The following is a 23,077-nucleotide window of genomic DNA, read 5'->3' as shown; positions in this document are numbered from 1 at the left end:
CTGGCCGGCTGAGAGTCATGGTGAATCACAGGAAGTGGGAGGTGCAGGGCCCTGACTCCCCCACACTCCGTGACAGGTACCCTCTGACTGGAGGATTGCAAGTATAGTACCTATATTTAAGAAAGGGGGGGAAAAAGTGATCTGGAAAACTACAGGCCCGTTAGTTTGACCTCGATTGTATGCAAGGTCTTAGGACAAATTTTGAAAGACTAATTAAAGACATAAACAGTAACTGGGATAAAATACAACATGGTTGTATAAAAGGTAGACAGACAAACCTGATCTCTTTCTTTGAGAAAACAACTGATTTTTCTAAACAAAGGAAATACAGTACACCTAATTTGCCTGGATTTCAATAAAGCATTACTGATATATTTGATGTAGTTCCACATGGGAAATTATCAGTTAAAAGGGAGAAATGAGGAATAATAGAATGGAAAGATGGGCAAGGAACTGGTTAAAGGGAAGATTACAGCAGGTCATGCTGAAAGGTGAACTGTCAGGCTCTCTTGAGACCCATCTTATTTAACATTTTCATTAATGACCTTGGCACAAAATGTGGGTGTGTGGTAGTAATATCTATAGAAGACACAAAGTTGTGAGATATTGCCAATTCAGAGGAGGACTGGAATATCATACAAGAAGATTTAGACTAAAAACTGGAATAATATAAATGGGATGAAATTTAATAATGCAAAGTGCAAGGTCATGCACTTATGGACTAACAGCAGGAGGTTTTTCTATAAGATGGGGATTTACCAGTTGGAAACCATACAGGAGGAGAAAGAGCTGGGTGTATTGGTCAATCACAGGATGATTATGAGCCATCAGCAAGTTCAGGCTTGGAATTAGATGAAGGTTTCTAACCATCAGAGGAGTGAAGTTCTGGAACAGCCCTCCAAAGGGAGTACTAGGGGCAAAAAACTAGCTTGTTTCCAGACTGAGCTTGGTAAATTTCTACGACATATGGCCTATCAGTGTCTGGTGTTAACAAATATCTCCAACGGCCAGCTATGAGACACTAGATGGGGAGGGCTCAGAGTTACTACAGAAAATTCTTTTGCAGGTTTCCAGCTAGTGGGTCTTGCCCACATGCTCAGGGTCTAGCTAACTGCCGCATTTGAGGTCAGGAAGGAATTTTCTTCCAGCTCCATAGGTACTGACTCCATGGGTGCTCCAGCCTTGGAGCACCACAGAAAAAAACTAGTAGATGCTTAGCACCCACTGGCAGCACCAGCACACCTCTCCTCCCACAGCGCTTCCTGTCTGCCAATAAACTCCTCCTCCTCCCTCCCAGAATCTCCTGCCTGCCGTGATCAGCTCTTCCGCAGTGTGCAGGAGGCTCTGGGGTGGGGAGTGAGGACAAGTGGGGATGAGGCATACTCAGAGGAGCGGGGGTGGGGACTTGGGGGAAGGGGTCAGATAGGGCAGGGCCTAGGGTAGAGCAGGGGGTTAAGCACCCCCCAGGCCCAGAGAAAGCCAGTGCCTGTGTCCGTGACCAGGTCAGATTGGCAGAGATCCTAGGGTTTTTTCCATCTTCCTCTGCAACATGGGGCACAGATCATTTGATGGCTTGAACTAGAGGAAATGGTGGATTCTCTGTAACTTGAAGTCCTTAAATCAAGAATTGAGGACTTCAGTAACACAGCCAGGCATTATGGGCCTGCAGCAAGTGTAACACCAACAGACCTTGGTTGGCAGCAGGCAGGATTGAACCTGGGACCTCTGGAGCTAAATGCACGAGTCTCTACTGCATGAGCTAAAGTCACGTGGCTGTTAGCTAAGGCTGTAGCAGACTCATTAATCTCTACGTGATCTCAGTGCCACTAGAGGGGACAGAATACCACACCCAGCAGCAGCAGGGGTGGCAGATTTGTATAATTTTTGGTGGTGCCCAGAATGGGTCCAAGTTCTGCCTTCCTCCCTCCACCTCTGGGAGGGAGTTTGGGTGCAGGACGGAGAGGGGTAAGGCTCTGGGAGGGAGTTTAGGTGTGAGCTCTGGGCTGGGGTGCAGGAGGCGGGCTCTGGGAGGAAACTAGGGTGCAGGATCTGGGCTGGGGAAGGGGTGTGGGAGAGGGTGAGGGGTGCAGCGCTTACCTTCAGGCGGCTCCCGAAAGCAACTCACACCCCCCTCTGGCAGCAACTCCTAGGTGGTGGGCCAGAGGGGTCTCCATGTGCCGCTGCCCGCAGGCACCATCCCTGCTGCTCCCATTGGCCACAGCTCGGAGCGGGGACAGCACACGGAGACACACACCTCTCCCGCCCCCAGGGGCTGCAGGGACATGCCAGCCACTTCTGGAAGCGAAATGGGGGAAGGGGGAAGCCGCCTTAGCCCTGTTGCACTGCCGGTGGTGGGGGCCCCAGGCCCTTTTAAATTGCCCAGGAGCGGCAGGCAGGGCCAGGGGGGATACTCCCGGAGTGGCAGGCCAGGCTGGGGAAGGAACCTGGCCCCAAACTTTGGTTAAGCTGGGCCCCCTGCTCTCACACTGGTGCAGCACAGGCACCATGGGCCCATAGAACTCGCCGCCCCTGCCCAGCTGTGTGGTGTGCACTTTACCTTTGACTCTTTTTTGTGTATGTCTATACTGCAATTAAAAACCCATGGCTGGTTCATGCAGGCTTGGGCTAAGGGGCTGTTTAATTGCAGTGTTTGGGCTGGCACCAAAGCTCTAGGATCCTGCGAGATGGGAGAGTCCTAGAACTCTGGATAAAGCCAGAGCTGGAACCTCCCTACACCAGTAGTTCTCAACCTTTCCAGCCTACTGTACCCCTTTCAGGAGCCTGATTCGTCTTGCATACTCTTAAGTTTCACCTCACTTAAAACGTACTTGCACTGCTTGAAGATGGTATAGTGCTCACAAAAGCTTTTTTCATTTTAAGCTGGCAAGTCTGGAACTCAAAGCTTTCTTTCAAAAATCTACTGGCTTATCCGCATACAGAGGTTGGTTTGTCTTCAGACGTCATTGCAAATGTGCCAGCTTCAAACTGTTGTTTGACAGAGTTTCTTTGCAAAGGAAACACAAAGCTTGAAGTGGATTGCTATTTGTAGACATGAATCCAAAGGCAACAGATTCCTTGCAGAAGCGACAATATTTTTTCCCCATCATTTTCAATTTCTTACTATTTTCAGTCGCCACTACCACTGCTTCCAGCTTGTTTTAAAAAATTCTATCCATTTTTACATTGCAACTGCATACACTCCATGACAACTTCAATCTCATTAACGTGCTTGCCTGCATAAGTAAATGACATAGAACATGTCTAATACAGTGCGTATACATGTTACTTTACCGTATAACATAGTATATAGAGCAGCATAAACAAGTCATTCTATGAAATTTTAGTTTGTACGGACTTCGCTAGTGCTTTTTATGTAGCCTGTTGCAAAACTAGGCAAATACCTAGATGAGTTGACATACTCCCTAGAGGACCTCTGCATACCTCCAGGATATCCCTGATTGAGAACCACTGCTCTACGCCACACTTAAACAGCCCTGAAGCTAGCTGATGGTGTCTACTGCACTGCAGACATACCCATTGTTTCTATTTTCATCATTCCTCCTTTTTCATCTTCTTTTATTAACTATATTGCTCCCTCTTTATAATTTTCTATACATCAACAGTTAAAAAAGAACATGAAGCTACATTTGTACAGTGTTTGAAGACTATAAAACAACATCTAAACACGACAGAAACCAACTTCTTGGCGCCCAGTCACAAGTAATAAAAAAAGCAAATTAAAACCCTTGTGCCTCATCTTTTCAAACTTGCAAAATCAGGAAGTTTCTATAAGGAAACTGCTGGCGGCCCTTCTCGGGAACGGGCCTGGCAACGCACTTCTCTGGTGCCCAGCAGAAAACAAGTATTTGTGGCACCTTAGAAACTAACCAATTTATTTGAGCATAAGCTTTTGTGAGCTACAGCTCACTTCATCGGATGCATACTGTGGAAAACAGCAGCTGACACACACAGAATTCCTAGTTCTTCCTCCCAGGCCGCTGAGCTGTTTTCTTTAGCAATTTCTTTGAGGCGTGGGCTGCGCCTTTTACACCATCAAAGCCACTGTCAGCTCTTAACGCGCCGCGAGGACCAGAGTCTCCGGGGGCGGCTGCTGCACGAGCTGACCCAGCAGACACTCGCACAGCCCAAGCGCCTCACTGCGTTTTGCACTGCGAGTCAGGCTGCGCCAGCAGGGCAGTGACACGCCGGCTCTTGGAGCCTGCCCGAGCCCAGGTGGGGCGCGACGGCTGCGGCGGGTAGGCTCAGCCCCGCGCGACAGCCGGGGCTCGGGAGTTCAGGGTTACGTAGGAATATGTAAATGAGCTCAGGCAGGCCGCACTTGGGATAAACCGTTGGCGTGAGAGCGAGGCTCCAGCTACCCAAACGCGTGCTCCCAACGAGCGGCTCCTCCCGCCCCGCATGAGGCTTGGGCGCTCCCCGCCAGAGACGTCCCCGGCGCCTTCCCAGGACCACGCCCCCTCCCTGGCCCCGGAAGTAGTTGTGGGGCTTGCCCCGGAAGTTGTCCCGGGCAGAGTCCGGCCCAGAGCGAGGCCCTGCTGCTGCCGCTATCGAGAGTTGCAGTTGTTCCTGGGGCTGTGAAAGGACCCAGCGCCGCGGTCTCCCAGCCGCCGGCTGCTCGGCCCGGTCCCGCCCCTGCCGGTTTCGCGGCCAGTCCTGGGCTCATGGAGAATGTAAGTGCTGGGTAGGGCCCGGCTCCGCGCCCGGTGCCTTCCCCCGGGTGTCGGCAGCCGGCTTCTGGGGGCGGGGGGCGCAGCGTCCTGGGGCCCGGCTCCGCTCGGCTCGGTTCTGCTCTGCTCTTCCTGGCGGTGACTCGTGCCAGCGGGAGCGTCCTGGGCTGTGGGAGCCGCTGTTCCCTATTGGCCCTGCTCTGGGCTTCCCTTGGGGAGAGACGTGCCGCTGGGAGAGGGGGGCCGGGCTGGGGACGTGTTTCTGTCAGTGGGGGGAGGGGGCGCTGCTGGGACCTGCCACCGTTCTTGGGGGCCTGGGCGTGGGGTTGGCAAGTCGCTGATGCGAGCGTAGGGCTGGAGACCATCGCCGTGTAGGACTCAGGTGCGGGGTTGGGTTTGGTTTGCGGGGGGGCTAACCTGCCGTTGCGTGTGTTGCCAGTGGGGATAGAGTGTGTGTGTGGGGGGGGGGGGGGGAGAGGTGAGAAATGACTGTGAAAACAAAGGTGAGCCCTTAAAGCTGTCTTGACTGAGGGCTTACTGAAGGCAGCTCCTGTACGTTGTGGTCCTTGAGCTTGCTGACCATTCACCAGCTGATTTGCCTGCTGGGTCAGCCTTATCCTGTGTGTCCTGTCAAGGTTCCCTCTGTAGCTTTAACTGCTTCTATAATGTGCGTTTTAGGACTAGTATATTTGCTGTTGCATGCCCCTGATTGTGGTGTATTAACGCCCAGTAGTCCTGGAACTTTAAAGGTGCTATTCCTGACTCTCAAAACTAATTCTGAGTTTGGCTACATTGATGAGTTAGTGCCAAAATAGCAGAAGTGTCTGATATATGTGGGTGGGGAGGGGAGAGGATTCTGAAAATTTACCCAAAAATGATCCTCTGTGAGTGAAAATATATTAGACGTTATACTTAACAGAATATATTTCAAGTGGAAAATTCCCTTTTTGTAATCTCCTGCTAGGATTAGTTTGGTGGGGATTGGCCTCAGAAAGTTAAACGGTGCAAATGGTGCCTCGCATCCTAGTTAATTATAGTGGACCACCAGGTCTGCTATAGCTAAGGTTTAGACCAGCTTTTTGTTTAAATCAGTTCTCTGACAGTTTTGCAACTTTGTAAGTGCTATGTCTGCAATACTGAGCTTTAACATCTTGAATATTTTTTTAGCTAATTTTAATCTTCCTTTCATTGGCAATTCATAGAAAGCAATGATCATATTCAAGTATCACTTAAAATTTTATTTGACACTTAGTCATAGAATGATATACCTTTCAATTGCGGTGCATGTAAATAATAGAAGTCAGGCTTAATATTGGGAAGAGTTTTGTATTTGTCATTTTCTCCAGTGTAACCACAATATTTTGTATTAGTTTTTTTTTCTGATTATTTCATTTCCTAATGACACTTGTAAATATACTCCTCTAAAACTACTTAACTCTTTTGTCTGAACACTAATATGTAAGTGACATCTAGCATAATGTGCATATAGTTTTTCTGAATAACTTATTTTGGTCTTAAACAGTCTTAAAGTATTCATAGCCATTCTACATTAAAATACCACTTTTACGATCTGATAACTATGTTGTCATTTTTTTCTTTTTGGGAGATGAGCTGTATACATTATTGCATGTTTTTGTGCTGCATTTGCGATGCTCTGGTATTAAGACATGTGGGTTCAGATCCAGTAAATGCCCTGTATTCCTACTGAAGTCAGCAAGAATTCTGCAAGTTGACTCTGTTGTGTATTTTCCTTGGTTAAATACTGCACTGAAAACATACAGTGCTTTATAAATGTATTTGCTGGGTTTTTTTGTTTAAAAGGAAATGTTTATATTGGAATAAATTTACCAGTCCAATGCTAATATTCATAAATTTAGTTCCCTTCCTTATTTGACTCTAATTTGGATGTCGCGCCTTACCTAACAACCCCTTAGTTCATATGATTGTGTCAATAAAAAATGAAAATGCTTATTGAAATAATATTCCTGCAAATATATGTGTAGCTAAATGTCTTTCCATGATTTTTGCTTACTTTCATGCTTGTTTATTTTAAACACAAGTTGGTCAATTTGCTTGTTTAAGATTATACTGCAGTTTTTCTGTGGACCATCTCTTTGTAAGGTCGTCAAGACTTCAGATTTGAAATGAGTGTGGTGGAAAGAAGTTTAATTTAATTTTACCTGAAAATGTGGTGAAATTATGTATGCTCAGAGTAGCAAGGCTAATCTGCTCATTAGAGGACAACCTGATCCTTCCCAGGGTCATCCCCCTGCAGAGCTGCCCGCAAGCACTACTTTGAGACTAAAAGTAATTCAGCACTCAGACTGATAAGTGACAAATAACAGAGTTATCTGACTTAGGTAGGTGGGGAGAGGATTTTCAAGATGTACCAAAAAGTAATCCTGTATGTACACAAGTATGAAAAGACATACCTAACTGAAATATATTTATAGTGGCAAATTCCCCCTGTCTGTTTATTAAGTAGTCTATAAATAGTTCTAGCTTGTTTTGACTTACTATGTTCAACTACTTCATTTCTTTGTCTTCACAGGTACTCTACCACTGATTCATGTTTGCCATTTTGCCATCTTTTAACATTAAAAATAACTCAAAAATAAATAAGTGCTGATCCTGTCTGTTGCCAATCATTTTTGTCAGGAAAAATAAAATATTTGACACTTTATACTAACACAAATGTTAATATACATTATCTGTCCTGCAAACATTTTTACATATGTGTTTAATTTTACACTGTAGTTCCTTTGAAGTTAGTCAGGCTATTCGGGTACGTAAAATTAAGCATGTAAATTTGCAGGATTTTGTCTGCTTGAATTCATATGATTATACATGTCTATTCTGTGTTCTGTACTGTTAGTGCTCAGTCAGTGAACTACCTGGAAATTGTACCCTCCTAAATCTAATGTTCTAAAAATAATAGTTACTTTTTGTAACATAATTTAATCTTGCTGTATAGATTCTTTATTCTTATTCAGTACTCTTAGAGACTTCCTGGTGGTTCCAAACTAATTATGAATGCAATTACATCCATTTCACTGTGTGTCCTATTTAGAACCTGTTGAAATCAGTTCATTCCCATTGACTGCAGTGAGCAATGGATCAGGCCTTATAGTTTAAAGAATGCAGCTCATAAGAAAGATAGTGGATGAAATTAATGCCTGATTAGAAGGGCCAGTTAACAGGGCACTTCCTAAGGCAACATTTAAATCCCATATAACTTTAATTTGGAGTTGAAGTGGGCATAAATGGTGCATAGGGCCTTGTGTGGATGTTGGGCACATTAAAAAACTGCAGCCAGTTTGAGCTGTGACTCTTTGGATCTCTCAGTTAGGGGTATAATTGTTAACTCAACACTTACGCTGCTGCTGTTTTGCATTTTATTCAACATGGAGAGTGAAACTAAAACAGTGAAGTTGATCAATTTGTAGATTTCATTTTCTGGGTTTTGCACACCAGCAGCTGTTCTTAAGTTTCCAAAAATTTAGGACAACACTTAAACTTTTTTCAATTTAAAGTTTATTTTTTAACTTACTAAAATCATGAATAGAGCTCTATTTGTGTTAAGTTTTGATAAACTTTTTAGCAACCTTATACTGAAAAATACTACATCTCTTTAGTTCTGGGGTGTCAAACTCATTTGGCTCAGAGGCCTGAATTGCAAGTTAAATTATTGTTCATGGTCTGGGGCATAAATAGAGGACTTCAGACTCCTCTTGATCCAGAGCAGTCTGACATTGATGTCACTAGGAGCTTTGCAGTGAGATCAAGGGAAGGATATGGCCTTTGTGTAGTAACTAAACTCAGATATTCTTCATTTAGTACCTTATTGTCATATTTAGCAACATTCAGTGGGAAAAATATGCCCCCCTTTTAGAGCCACTGTTATTTCTGCCCTCTGTTTTTTTTCCCAGTCTCCTTTCTTTCTCTCTCCATCTTCCCTGTGTGTTTACTCTGTTTTTCCCTCTGCATTTTCTTACCTGAAGCAACTCCCAGTTCCCACCTCCTTGTAAGCTTAATTCCCACACCCCCTTCCCCATTCTATCTTCAGCTGATCATTTTCATGGATAGTTGGTGTTAACACTGAAATGTTGTTGCTGGATTTTAGATCTGAGACACCAGACTCCCCTCCATGAGATTAATAGGAAGAAGGGGAGTTCATGCTCCTCAGTCACTGTTTCCACCTGTCTGCAGATTCAGGCACCTGGCATTGCAGCAGTTTAGCTAAGTTCACATTTACAAACTTTTTTTTAACCATTAGGGTTAGGAACCTATTTAAAGAAGAAAGAGAGCTGAAATTCTACACAGTCTAAACATGTCCTGTGGGAAATGTAAATACATCAAGCAGACCATATCCAGCCCATGGGCAGTATGTTGGATGCACCAGCTATAATCAGTTTAACTGAGAAACTCTTGGTGGTGAGGTTAGAAGGGACAAATCTGTTGAATATGTGCATGTTCTTAAGGACATGAAGAATCACAACATCCCTACCCCCTAAATTAATAAGAGGCTTCAGTATAAGTTGAACTTTTCAGTGTGTTGCTACATTCGTTATAATTTTCTATGTATTTACATTAGTGTGGTTTAATATTTTGGAAGTGATCATTCATAATGCAAATAGGTTCCTGAAACAATGACTTAGTTTAGCATTTATGGCAGATGCAGCAGTGAATTAAAACGTCTACCAAGGAAATGGTAAGACTATACAATGTGGTAAAAGGTGTGTGTGTGCTCGCTCTCTCTTGCTCTCACGCTCTCTCTCAGTAAAATTGATCACACTGACATCTTCAAAATAATTGAAATGTTTTTCTGTGTATGTGAAAGAGTTAAGGTGATAAAAAAACGATTATCAACGATGGTCAAATTTCTTGGTGTAGACAGAGGTTAATATTCTGATTGTGTGGAAGTTGAAATACAGCAGCTTCCACTATAAAAATGTTTAAGGGGGATGGATTTTAAATTTTCTGTTAATAGACTTTTTCTGTAGTAATCAGTGTATCCAAACTCATTCTCTTTATACTTGGATCTGTGATGTATTCTCTGGCATACCACCATCTTCATTGCTTCTAGCTGAGTTGCAAAACAAAAGTTTCTAGTTGTCATGGTTGGGAAGAAGAGTTGAAAATATGAATGCTAATGACTCAAAAACCAAAGGGTAAATAAAAAGAACCCCACATTTTATTAATTTTTTTTTTTTTAAATCTCATGATTTGTTTGCGGGCTTGGCTCATGATTTTGGTGTGGTTGGCCTTGGCAATATTCTGCACGCCGCTTGGTGAGGACAGAGTGGTGCTCCCGCATTGTTGTGACCAGCTGCTGCCTTTCTGTCCAGGACTTCTGTTACCTGGACAACTTGTTTTGCTTTTACCTAAATCCATGAGCATGGTTCAATGGTTGGAGCAGAGAATTGGGTGTCAAGACCTGGCTTCTGTTCCCATATGTCACTGAGTTGCTTTGTGTCGTTGGACTGTCCCTTAAACATTTCTGTGCCTGATTCCCAATCTGCAAAATAGAGGTAGGACCCATCTTTATAGAACCTTGAGAGCCACTAGAAGTGGTGGTGGCATTGCAAAATATTGTAGCTTCAGCACTAGTGTTGCCTGTAATTTGGAGTAGATTTTTGGTTAGAGTCTGAAGTTGCATTAATTTTCCTTTCCATTTACCCAAATAGCAGTGTGCATTTAAGTTAGGGATGCCTGGTTTGTGTGGAAACAGTCCTATTACAGTACACTTCTGAATCAAGGTCTCAAGTACATTTTTAGGTTTTTTTTCTACCTTCTCTTTCACACTACTGTAAGTGAATTAGTTTGTTGGATGTAAACTTCATTTTTTAAGCTTATGTTCAATAGGCATTTGGCTTTCTTTCAGGTATTCAGATTTCTTTGTGTATATTTGACTTCGTGACTCTTGTTCAGGAAAATGTGTGCTTCAGAACTACTACTTTTTTGAAATATCTATCTATAATAAAAGCCAAGTACTATACGGCAGTTGGCATATTTGTAATACTGCAGGTTTTTTGGATGACTACTCAAATTCAAGAGGGGTTTGATCATCACATTTTTAGTTCTAAGAGAAGACCTTTTTTCCTTGACTCCTCTCCATTGGTTTTTCTTCATGGTGGTATTGGTACTGGCAGAGCTGAGATGCTGCTGCAGTCATTCATATAGCAGATGACGGTTAGTGTAAACCACTGATCCATTACTGTGTGCTGGCTCAATGGTGAAAAGTTGCTGTAATTTCCTGCCTCTCTTTCAAAGAGAAAATGGACCCTCTATCCTGGTATGCTGGAAGCTGGAATTCTGTCGTTTGCAACAGTTAATCAAAGTTTTTTAACTTGTCTTCAGAGCTGTAATTTAAATCATTTTGCCTTGCTGATAATTCTGGTGATTACTGTGGTGTGGCCCAACAAACTGTTATGTCACACCACAGACTTATTTGCCGAATTGCTTATCCTTGATTGATCCTATAACTGCTAACATTATTTTTCAAGGAAGTTGGTCTGTAAACACTTTGGGGGAGAGGCCATGCCTTCCAACATGTTTGTACAGCATCTATCACAATGTCATCCCATTCTGGGTGGAGACATTTCATTACCGCTATACGATTACTAATAATGATCATAATTAATTGCTTAAACATTTGGATGATTGTACTTAAATGTTAAAATATGGATGTCAATTAATATAATACTAGTTAAGAACCTGACAATTGTACTTTCATCTTCATGCTTAATCTAGTTGACAACATATCCTTAATTTTACAAGTATTCCTAGTATGGAATGGCTTTATTTTTTGTGTGGTAGAACAAGAGTTCTAGAGGAAATCTTGAGTGTGATGGAGAGTTGGCTGTTTTTGCTATGTCTTTAGAAACTAGTGACACCTTTGCCCCACATGGAGACATTGAAGCAATAATTTTAGAGGATCTCCCACTATACTTCACAGAAATGCAAACTACAGTTTTATATATAAACTGTTTCAAGTTAAGAATGAATGATCTAGTGTTTGCTGTATTCCAGTTCAGTACAAATGCATCGTACGCTGAGCTTACTTGAAGTGACAGCAATAGTTCTTTATTTAGTTGCAGAGCAGAGCAAAACAGAGCTGACTGTACAGCAGTTGTCTTTCAGACATGTCTAAATTTTTCAGTCTATTTATGACTATCAACAAACACTTTGTACATAGTTTTGCCACGCATTGAATGCTTCTATTTTCCTTTAATTTAGCTTAAAACTAGTAATGGAATTCCTGAGGTTTTGAAAGGAATAGTTCTTGGCAAGCCTACAGTTTTGAAACCAAAGGCAAATTAAGATACCAAGCAACACGGAGGACTAGGATAGGACTACTTCAGAGAAGAATGTTAAAATTCTTCTGATATTTTAGAGACAGTTCTTTCATATAAAAAAAAAAACTTCTCTTCTTTTAAATAAGTGTTTAAAACTGCAAATGTAAATATTATAAAAATTGTTTTTTAAAAAGAAAAACAAAATAAATCCTCTAGCTCTACTCAGTGTCACTTAAATGTTAGGGCTTTTCAGCCAAGCATTAACGCTACAGAGTATTTCACACATTTGAGGTTTTTTTCTCTGATGGACTATATTAAATATTTCAAATATTGATTTGCAGATGTAATTATTTCCTTAAACTATAGTATGATATTGCTTTTAAATTACAGCAAAAATGGTAACTGAAAAACAAATCTAATCCTCCTCGGTAGTAAGAACTGTACAACTATCAGAGGGGTAGCTGTGTTAGTCTGGATCCACAAAAACAACGAGGAGTCGGTGGCACCTTAAAGACTAACAGATTTATTTGGGTATAAGCTTTTGTGGGTAAAAAACCCACTTCTTCAGATGTGTTGAGTGAAAATTACAGATGCAGGCATAAATATACTGACACATGAAGAGAAGGGAGTTACCTTACAAGTGGAGAACCAGTGTTGACAGGCCAGTTCAATCAGGGTGGATGTGCAAAAAGAAAAGGAGTACTTGTGGCACCTTAGAGACTAACCAATTTATTTGAGCATGAGCTTTCGTGAGCTACAGCTCACTTCATCGGATGTGGTCCACTCCCAATAACTGAGGAGGAGGTGTCAATACCAAGAGAGGGAAAATTGCTTTTGTAGTGAACCAACCACTCCCAGTCCCTATTTAAGCCCAAATTAATGGTGTTAAATTTGCAAATGAATTGTAGTTCTGCAGTTTCCCTTTAAAGTGTCTTTGTGAAGTTTTTGTTGAAGGATGGGTACTTTTAAATCTGTTTAATGTCCAGGGAGATCAAAGTGTTCTCCTACTGGCTTTTGTACGTTACCATTCCTGATGTCTGATTTGTGTCCATTTATTCTTTTACGTAGAGACTGTCCATTTTGGCCAATGTACATGGCAAAGGGGCATTGCTGGCACATGATGGCATATATAACATTAGTAGATGTGTAGGTGAATGAGCCTCTGATGGTGTGGCTCATGTGGTTGGGTCCTCTGATGGTGTCGCTAGAGTAGATATGGGAACAGAGTAGGCAACAGGGTTTATTATAGGGATTGGTTCTTGGGTTAGTGTTTCTGTGGTGTGTAGTTGCTGGTGAGTATTTGCTTCAGGTTGGGGGGCTGTCTGTAAGCAAGGATTGGCTTGCCTCCCAAGGTCTGTGAGAGTTAGGGATCGTTTTCCAGGATAGGTTGTAGATTGATGATGCGCTGGAGAGGTTTTAGCTGAGGGCTGTACGTGATGGCCGGTGGTGTTCTATTGTTTTCCTTGTTGGGCCTGTCCTGTAGTAGGTGACTTCTGGGTACCTGTCTTGCTCTGTCAATCTGTTTCCTCACTTCCCCAGGTGGATATTGTACAGTTATCAAGCATTCTTAAAACTACAACTATTAACCAGTGCAATACGCCAGTCCAGAATTTATTTAAAACAGTTAAAATGCACTCCTACTCTTTAAAGTGTAGGTCCAGGCGCCCTATCAGTGGGTGAGAGACACCTGACTGCCCCCTACACACCACTTTATGCACCATTTCTCTGAATCATTTACGCAGTACTCAGGCTTTTTTGGTGACTGCATCTTCTCAGACAGCTTCCACTCCTGATTTGTGTGCCACCATCCAGTCTTGTATCTCCTTCTCGATTTCTTGCAGTCATCTTAAGACTAGTGTGGCCTAAACTGGAGTCCTCTTCCTTTCCTGTCTCTGCTCATTTCCCCCACCATTCTCAATTACTTCTGACAAATACCACGATCCTCCCTGTCACTCAGGCCAATAACCTGGGAGTTGTCTTTGGTTACATCCTCGACCTGGACAAAAAACATGGATGTGCAAATACAGCTGCCTGTTTCTCCAGAATGTTTCCAAGATGAGTCCTTTCTTTTTCTCTTCACAGCTAAAGGTCTCGTTCAGGCCCTTATGTGACCTTAGGTGTCAGGGTAGCCCACACTGAAAATGCCAAAGGCAGGGCAGGCTGCAAAAAGGAGAGCAGATTCTCCCCAAACTGGTGGCTAACTAGTTAGTCACCAGTCAGTCACAAACTGAGCTCCTGATCCCTCATACTGGTTATCAAGAAGCTTAGAAAAAAAGAAATCGCACAGCCCCCTTTATTGCATTCCAGTCTCTGGCTCCCAATCAGCAGATAGGTCCAATAAAGTGAGAAGTTATTTAAAGCTCTAGACATTACAAAATGTTCTTCTGATCCCGAAGGGCCAGCCACACTACCAGTTCAAGACTAGTCTGGATCTTACCCAAAATACCACACTGCCAGCCGATCCTTTAGTATCTAAAAAACTAAAGGTTTTATTGTAAACAAAAAGAAAAGGAAGAAGACAGTTGTTAAATAGTCAACACAATCAGATACATATATATATGACTTCAGAGTCCATATTTCAGGTTCTTAGCAGCATTGGTGAGATTGCTGTTGTGTAAAGTCCCTTTGGAACACAGACCATCCAAACTTTGCACATCAGTCCTTTGTTCAAAGCTTCAGTTTGTAGGGAAGTTACTCCAAGGTGAGAAGCAGGTTTGAAGACAAAATGGAGAAGATGCAGCTGCCTTTTTATATTCTTTGGTATGTGGCTTGTACATCATCTGTCTCAAACATAAGCTCTCGGCATGTGGAAATGCACTTGGAGTCCACCCCCCGCCCCCCCGTCCACAGGCATGTCCCTACATGTTCTGCAGACTCATAGGTGTAGCCACAGCTTCTCTCAGTGGGTTCATTGTACAGCTGATTGCCCTTGATGGGCCATTAAACAGGCTGGATAGTGCTGATGCCAATCTGTTTTGGTGTGTCACCCAGATCCACAGCACATATTTGAGATATCAATATATTATACGCATTTAAACTCGTGATACAAAGATGATACATATAAATAAGCTTATTTAGCAAATCATAACTTTTCCACTGATACCTTACATAGCACCTCTCGCAAGATTTATTGCGGTCACCCATATTCCATATAGCGTCACACCTTGACTACTGTAAATGCCTCTTCCCCAGCCTTCTTGACATCCATATTGCTGCAGTCCACACAGAAGAGGTTAAGAATCACTTCTGTAGTTGCTAGGTCCTCCTTGTGTACAGCATCAAGTTAGAGCCCTTTTTCCTTACCATGAAAACACTGTTTAATTCTTATCCTCCCTCCTTCTCTGCCCTTGTCCTTTTGTGCATAAACCCAACCCCACTCCTCTGCCGTTGATTTCACTCACCACCCTATATGTCTGTTTCCTTTCCTTCCATGCCACATTTTATACCTTCAGAATAGGGACTATCACTTAATATGTGTTGCACAGCACCTGTCAAAGTGGAGCCCTGATCTTAGTTGGACTGTTAAATATTAATAATAATTAAAATATATCTATGCTTATGCACAACAAAAAGACCAAGTTGTTGTCCTAGCTATCTCTCAACCAAGGGTAGGCCAACATAGCTATGGTGCTCAGGAGTGTGGATTTTTCATGCCCCTGAGTGGGGTAGTTATATTGACCAGACCTCATGGTGTTCAGTCTGCCTGTGTTTATAAAGCACCGAATCCTGAAACCTGCAATGGGCCGCCACCTTGCCTCCTTAAACTGATAAGGATGCAGGCAAACTATGCACCTCCGATTATAGACACACATCTGGTCTCTGTCTTGTGAGTGCAAATTATTCCTACTATTAGGTGCGTCCTACAGTCTTATGCACATAACTAACCTGCCTGAAAAAGTGTGTTGGGTGAGTCTTCCAAACCTGGTTTCCTTTCCTAGTGATTCAAAGTGCTTTTAAGCTGGGGGAGCTCATTGGTGACACTATGACAATGCCATACAATAAAGGTTTTGTGGGAGGAGAAGATGACTTTTTATAACCATAAGTAAATGGTTGTGATCAGTGATTTCTTGCATGTGGTTGGTCTCTGAAACACTTTTGAGCCCAGGGTATATGGTCTGGTGAAAAAAGTAATACAGTAGGTTGTCATCCCTAATCTGCTGACCTAGGTGAAAATGATCTAAATATTTGTCTAAAACTTGAAAAAAATCTATATTGAACAGGTTGTCCTTAAAATGGTCTTACTGCAGAATTAATGAGGGAAACACATTTTTTGAAATTGGGAAGGCCAAGTAGGTATTTTGGTCACAATGTTGTCAACTCTCATGATTTCATTACAAGTCTTATAATATTTGGTGTTTCTTCTTAAAGCCCTGAGCTCTCGGAGTTAAATGATTATGTTTAACTCTTTCTTTCTCTCTTTCTCTTTCTTTTTTTTTTTTTTTTTTTTAAGTTCCTAGACCTCACATTTGTGGAGAAAAGCTTAAACATGAACATTAAAGGCTCAAAAAGTAAAAGGTAAATAAAAACATCAGAATATTTTTTTAAAGTTTTAAATCCATTCCTATTACTGTAAAGAGTTTGAGGCCTGAATGTTTGCGGTTCACTGACGGTGAAAAGATGAATTTATTGTTAAGCTGTCAGTTGAAACATAGTTACAGTTTCTAAGCTCATTTTAAAAGCAGTTTGGTTCCTTCTACAGTAGGAGATCAAACTGTTAGAAACAAGACCTACTTTTAAATCAAATTAAAATCTGTTAAAGGCCCTCTGTTAGGGGTATAAACAAGATAGACAAATGCTACAAAAGTTACTCCAGCAGTAGCTTTTGAAGATGTCCTCTTGTTGCCTCTTTCTTCAGGAATTTTCATTTTGTTGACATTCAGATTGGTTGGGGCCTAATGGTTGGGGTCATTAAACATCTGACAAACTTTACCTATAATATCACCTTTTTATAACTTGTAAAATTTTAGAACTTAAAGGGACAGATCCTGATCTGCTGTTTTGGCCCAAAGTGTTTGCCTTTTGGGTGCTTAAAACCTTTAATCAATTAGGATAGCACTTAATATCTCAGCTTTTATTGTGCAGCATTTAGGCTAGTCATTGGTTTGGGAGTTTCCAGATAATAAATTGCAAAACTATATAAGACATTGGTCATTTGAGAATTAATTTTCTTTTTATACACAAAACATGACCAAAAAAATCTAACTGGGTTAATATGGTAAACTGGATGGTCCTCATCACCCTATATGATACTCATATTGGTACAATGGATTATAGTTAAAACAAGTAATTATTCTTTAACCTCTGCTCTAAATTTTTAAAAAGTATTTAATAAGGCATGGTTGGTCTGAGAGGATGCCAGCTTTTACTGCATTCTGGGATCTTGCCGTTATAACTGACTGCCGTTTTTCTTCATTCACTGTGGGGTTTCTTTTTTTTAAGAAGTTCTGATATCCCAGTTCCTGATTTCTCTCCCGCCCCCCTGAAGTTGGAGTTTGTGGGACAGATAAATACTACATGAGCATTATTAGTTAATGAGGAGAGCTGAGTTATAGACACTTCAGATATTAAATAAGATAGTTTAATTTTAATCTTAAACTGGAATTTTAAAGTAGCGATGTTTACGTCTAGGTAGGTGGTTTAAGGTATTTATGGGTCCCACTTCTGGAATGGGTTGAAGCATTGCCCAACTCTGTACCAGACCTGTATGGCATAGATAACCTGATCTTGGCAGATAGTTAGTATTATACAGTTAAGGAAAGGAGTTGCATTAAAAATGGGGATTGACAAGGACAGGACACATTTATGCTAATAAATGGAGTGACATTAACCAGCTTGTTATGCCTTCTGTATGTTGTAATATAAAGTGCTTTTCTGTTAATTATATAAGGTGAATGAATGAAATGGAACCCTAGAGATCAACTGGCTTTTATACTGATTTAAAGTCAGAATAGGATTGAGTGTAATACTTTTCTGAAATGTTAAATCCTAGGCATAAGTTATTAAAATTCGAATGAATGCAACAGTGTATGTGTAAAGCAAGTAGTTATATTCTTCAGTAAGAATGTCTTCTGCTTTATGAAAATTCTGAAAGTTATTTTTGTTCCATTTGCTATATCTTTAGGTGCCGCAATGTTTGACAACCATATACAGTTGCATTGTTCCTTTCTTAAAATAACAGTCAACATTTTATTCCAAAACCTGTACTCTGTTCTTCATGCCAGAAAATCTAGAATGGATGTTCACATTTTTACTTGCAGTCTCAAATATTCTACATAAAAGCTTGTGGCTTTTTTTAGAAAGATACTTTATTCTAGTTATGAAAGGTAATTGTCTTTATGTAGATTTATATCTAAAATTATGGTTTTGTAAAAAGAGGCAATTTGCTACAATTTAGATGACAAATTATCTTCTGCTTTCTTGATAATGCTGATAGGTTAATGATTGTATACTTTTTTCTGTAAAACAGATTTTCAGCTTTCTCTGTTTCATCATATGGGTGCATTCAGGCTTAAATAAATTCAGCTCTTCCATTACCAGAGTATACAAATGCTAGTCATTCAAAATGTCAAAATTTGGATGTAACCCAGGAGCTGAAAAGAATGTAACCTTTCATGTATTGAGAGATATTAAGCCTTCCTGGGGGGAGGGATAAGTGAGATACTGTATTTATGAGGTTATTTAAACAGTTAGGCCTTAGAGTTGTTGTGTGCCAAATGTCTTTCTGAAGTGTATGGCATACTGTACCAATTAAAGAAATGTAGCTGCAGAGTCCTTCAGTATTCTTGACTTTTTAAGATTAATCATGGAACCACAGCAGAATACTTTGAAAGAATGATGGAACACTAAAAACTAGCAATTTATGGTGAAAAGTTGGAGTATTTCTGTGTCTCTGCCACTAACAGTAAACATTCTGGGCTGTCGGTTGGAGTGCTTTGAGAATGAACGTTTTTTTACTTACCACTACAAATGTTTGATATTAATCAACTCCAGCACCAAACAAAGCATTAGTGGATTTTTCAGTCAGACTACCTTCCATGAATGTTCTACTTGAGGTAGCTAGTCAGGTATGAAACTTCAAATTATAAAGTGACCATGTTTAACATTGTGGCATTTAGGAAGATTATAATAATGGAAGGAATGAGAAGATGTCTTGTTTTGCTCTTAAACCTATAGTTGCTGTAAATAAAACTGTAGCAAAGACTGTTAGTAAAAAGTATGGTGTTAAATTCTTTTACATCAAAGGAAGCCTGCTGCCAGGTGCCTCATAACTTAACCCTATTGACAAATGTAAATTAACTCTCTTCTTGCAAACTCTAATTCTGGATTGATTGGTTGCTTTTTCCCAATCTAGATTGACAGGGAGCAGAGACTGGTAATCTCAGGAGTTTTAGTTCAATTTCAGTCCATTTTCCAGTGCCTCAGGAGACAGTGGTACCACACTGCTGCCCCTTCACATTTAATTTCAGCATGAAGAGAAAAGCAGCATATTTAGTCTTGAGAAAAGAAGGCTGGTGTAGGGGGAAGTTGATAACACATTTCAAATAGGGCTGTTATAATGAGGATTGTAATTCACTGACCTCCATGTCCACTGAAGGTAGGACGGGAAGTAATGGGCTTAATCTGCTGCAAGAGAAAGTTAGGTTAGGTATTAGGAAAAACTTTCTAACTATAAAGGTAGTTAAATTCTGGAATAGGCTTCCAAGGGGGGTTGTGAAAATCTTTATAACTGGAAATTTTTTAGAACAAGGTGGACAAACACCAGTCAGGGATGGTCTCTGTTTACTTGGTCCTCCTCAGTGCAGGGAGATGGGCTTCATGACTTCTCAAGGTCCCTTCCAGCCTTCCATTTCTATGATAAAATGGTCTCAATCTGAGTTTTCAGCAGAACAGTTTACCGTTCTGGCATTTGGGACTCTGCTTTTAGTGCAGGAGCCCAAGTTAGAACTGAACTTTGAGATTTCCTAGCTTCATGTTCAATTTCTTTTTGGTGCTACTACAAGATGAATCCCACTCATGCTTCCCCTAGATGAGTTTCTGTTTTTGGAAGTTAACCTTTTGTCCAGCACCCTTTAAACGTTAGCAGCTGTTCTATGAAAAGGGGTAAAACAGAAAAGGTTTTTCAGATGCCATCCATTTAGTGATACGATAGGCAGCATCTTGATTAGATCTCCAGCTATAGCACTAGTTATTTCCTGGAACCTCAGTTTGGCTCAGAGGAAACTCTGAGAGCTGCCGTTTTAATTGCCTGGTTGTGTATATTAGACTGCATCTTCCATAGAGAATTGAATGAGTGGGATATGTGGTACTATATGTACCATGGTAGCCCTGCCATTTTAGGTGCAGTTTCGTCCTGAATCTGCACTTTCACTTAATTACTCCATTGCAGTTGCATTGGTTTTTTGGGTACCTATGCCATAATTTCTGGCACAGGTCCCTGAAGCAGTGATCTGAGAGAGATTTTGAAAGGCTTGTAGGGAGTCGCGTAGAATTGAGGAAGATGTCAACCTCCCATGATTCTAAGGAAACTTCTGTAATTTAATGGCCACTCTGTAACATTCACCTCTGCTAGTTGCACTGACAACCAGTCATAAACCAAAATGATCCAAGTGACTAAATTCAGGTGGGTCTGGACCTCCTAACTCCCTTGATGATCGGTCAGCAGCTATAGGCCAACTGACAGTAGTACACTAAATAGGAAGGTTGAAATGGGCTATAGATTGAAGCAGAACAAAATCTAATGCAGTTGAAGAAATCAGCCACTCCTTAAATAGTGCATAAATGAATTCCACAGTGTTTGCAGAATTAATTTGTACAGGGAAATGTCTTCTACCTAACTCATCCCCTGTGTAGTAGAATGTAGAAACTATACCACAGACCACTTTAGCAATTTGGGGTAAATGCACGTGTGGTAAGGTGGTGGGAGGGTTATTTTACACTATTCCTGCCCATCCAGACTGGCTCAGTGCTGGTGGATGTTAGTATGGTGGAGGATTATTTGCTGATTAGTCTTGCTTGAAGAAAGTCTAAATCAAAATAGTGGTATGACTGCCTGTCTGCTGTTGGAAAATTTTATGTGAATGAATGGAGCCAGATCCTTAGCCTAGTGTAGACTGGCATAACTCCATTTACTTTAGTGGAGTGACAACAGTTTACACCAGCCCACGATCTTGTCCAGTTGGTGTTACAGGTGTGCTATAGGAACCAGTTGCTGATTGTCATGCTAAGTTTTTTTTAGGATAGACTCAGATTTAGGTTTCCTACTTGAAAAGTGACTCTTCTGTTAGTCCTATACTTACTTATAGAATGATAGTTAAATACTTTATCGTATAGATTACAATTTATAGTTTTATCACTGGTAGGAGGACATGGCTTAAAACTTCTGGGAAGTTGGCTGTTTGAAACTCCCAAGATATTGCTCTTCAGAGTTTCAGCAGTCGTTCTACTGTAATACTGAAGGTAGTCATTTAGAATACTCTTAATTGCAGTATCTCGGTGCCTTTCAGAATTCCTATTAACTGAACCTTGATTTGTTGATGTGGAAGAAGCAAATAGGTAGTGATGAGCAGCTTGTATGCTTTCTGTTTGTATGGAGCAGGGAGAATACAAATCATGATTTAAAAAACCAAAATTTTTATTTAACTTTTTTTAGTTTAAATTTGCTAGTTCTTTTCTTCCCATTATATTGTCTTAAATTGTTAACATGGATGTCCTGTTCTTGTTCCTTTAGTTTTCTAATGTTCAGATTTTACTTAGATATTTTTTCTACTTAAAAGTTTCAAACTTAAAATGTTCATCTATGCTGAAAAAGATGAGTCCAGAAATTCAACCCCCGTCTTCCAAAATATTGAACCATCACAATTCAGGAAAGCCAAAATGCATTGATCAGGCTACACTCCTGCATCAGGGTTTGCAGTTTGAAGTCAATTAAATTTGTGCTCCTAAATCACTTAAGTGATTTTGAAAATCCCACTAATGGGTACCTAAATATGAGTTCAGGGGCCTTGCTTTAGGCTTCTGTTTTTGTTAACTTTGGGTTATGCATATATAAATCATTGTACAGCAGATCTAAATAACTTGAGCAATTTTGATCTGAAGTGACAAAGATTTTTATGCCACTCAGAGGTTTTTAATAAAAATACTTCACTTTCTGATGCTGGAAGCACTTATTTGATTATTGTACTTTAAATACTTAAATAATCCCATTGGAATCCACAGGACTGTACATGTGAGTAAAGTTACGTTCTAGTTTGTGTTTGTGGCATCAAGGCCTTAATTTTCCATATAGTGTGTTTTGCTTTTGGTCTATAGCAGTTTTGTAAAATTCAAATAAGAGACTCTCTATCAGTATTGGCATTTAAAAAACCTCAAGATATAATTGATTATACCTATTAATCTAAAGTTGGTATAGCAAAATTTTCAATATAGTTCTACGAAGCCCCAATCTGATTTAAATCAGTCACTTCAATTGCTCCACCCAGTTATGGATACTGAAAGTTTTAACAGTAAACTGCCAAAACCATCATGACACACTACTAAATCAGTTGAAGACATCTCCATTGAGCAGAACAACTGTCCCGTGCCAAATATATCAGAATATGTGAGGAAACCTTTGTTGAAGGAGTTCCATCTTCTAACATCCTAAAAGCCCATTTCACTATTTGTACTTTTTATATATTTTAATACAGTATCATTCTGAGCTCTAACTCTGGTAGAAAATTAAACACCCAACAAAGATAAATAGTCAGAATTCAATAATACCTATACAAGGACATGTGGTCTACATAATAGTGTGGTTGTATGACAAGCAGCAATGATCGTGGATCAAAGAACCCATATGTAATGTACCTGTTGCAAGGTTAGTGAGCCTTTCAGATGGTTCACATCCCAGCTTTCACTTGTGCTAAGGTTCCTCCCTGATCATGTGACTGTTGGCCTCAGCAAGGCCTGTATCTGCCTCTTGCTTCTTACTGTTAGTACTCTTGTAGCAAGGGGTCTGGAGCCAAGACTGGTGTGGTTCCGTGCTGAGAGAGAGCTGTAGAGGGAGCCATAGAGGTCTGCACTTAAGACACCTAGGAAGAGCCTGGGGAGAAG

General features: G+C 40.9%; 1 protein-coding gene across 9 annotated transcripts in view; it reads left to right on the top strand.

Moving 5' to 3' along the window:
- The first annotated feature begins 4,511 nt into the window (after window positions 1-4,511).
- Window positions 4,512-23,077, top strand: part of FRS2 (fibroblast growth factor receptor substrate 2) — an 88,197-nt gene continuing 69,631 nt past the window's right edge. For 5 of the 9 annotated variants that reach the window (XM_037886716.2, XM_037886679.2, XM_037886689.2 and 2 more), the window contains exon 1: window positions 4,512-4,691. The gene's annotated coding sequence lies outside the window, so the exon portion shown is untranslated. Of the gene's footprint in view, window positions 4,692-16,436; window positions 16,502-23,077 lie in introns of all 9 variants that reach the window. The other 4 variants (XM_037886657.2, XM_037886673.2, XM_037886706.2 and 1 more) reach the window with 1 other exon arrangement.

The sequence above is a fragment of the Chelonia mydas genome, chromosome 1, assembly GCF_015237465.2.
Source record: "Chelonia mydas isolate rCheMyd1 chromosome 1, rCheMyd1.pri.v2, whole genome shotgun sequence".
Classification (NCBI taxonomy): Eukaryota; Metazoa; Chordata; order Testudines; family Cheloniidae; genus Chelonia; species Chelonia mydas.
The sequence above is the reverse complement of the archived record's forward strand: the minus strand, read 5'-3'. Positions and strand labels throughout refer to the sequence as shown.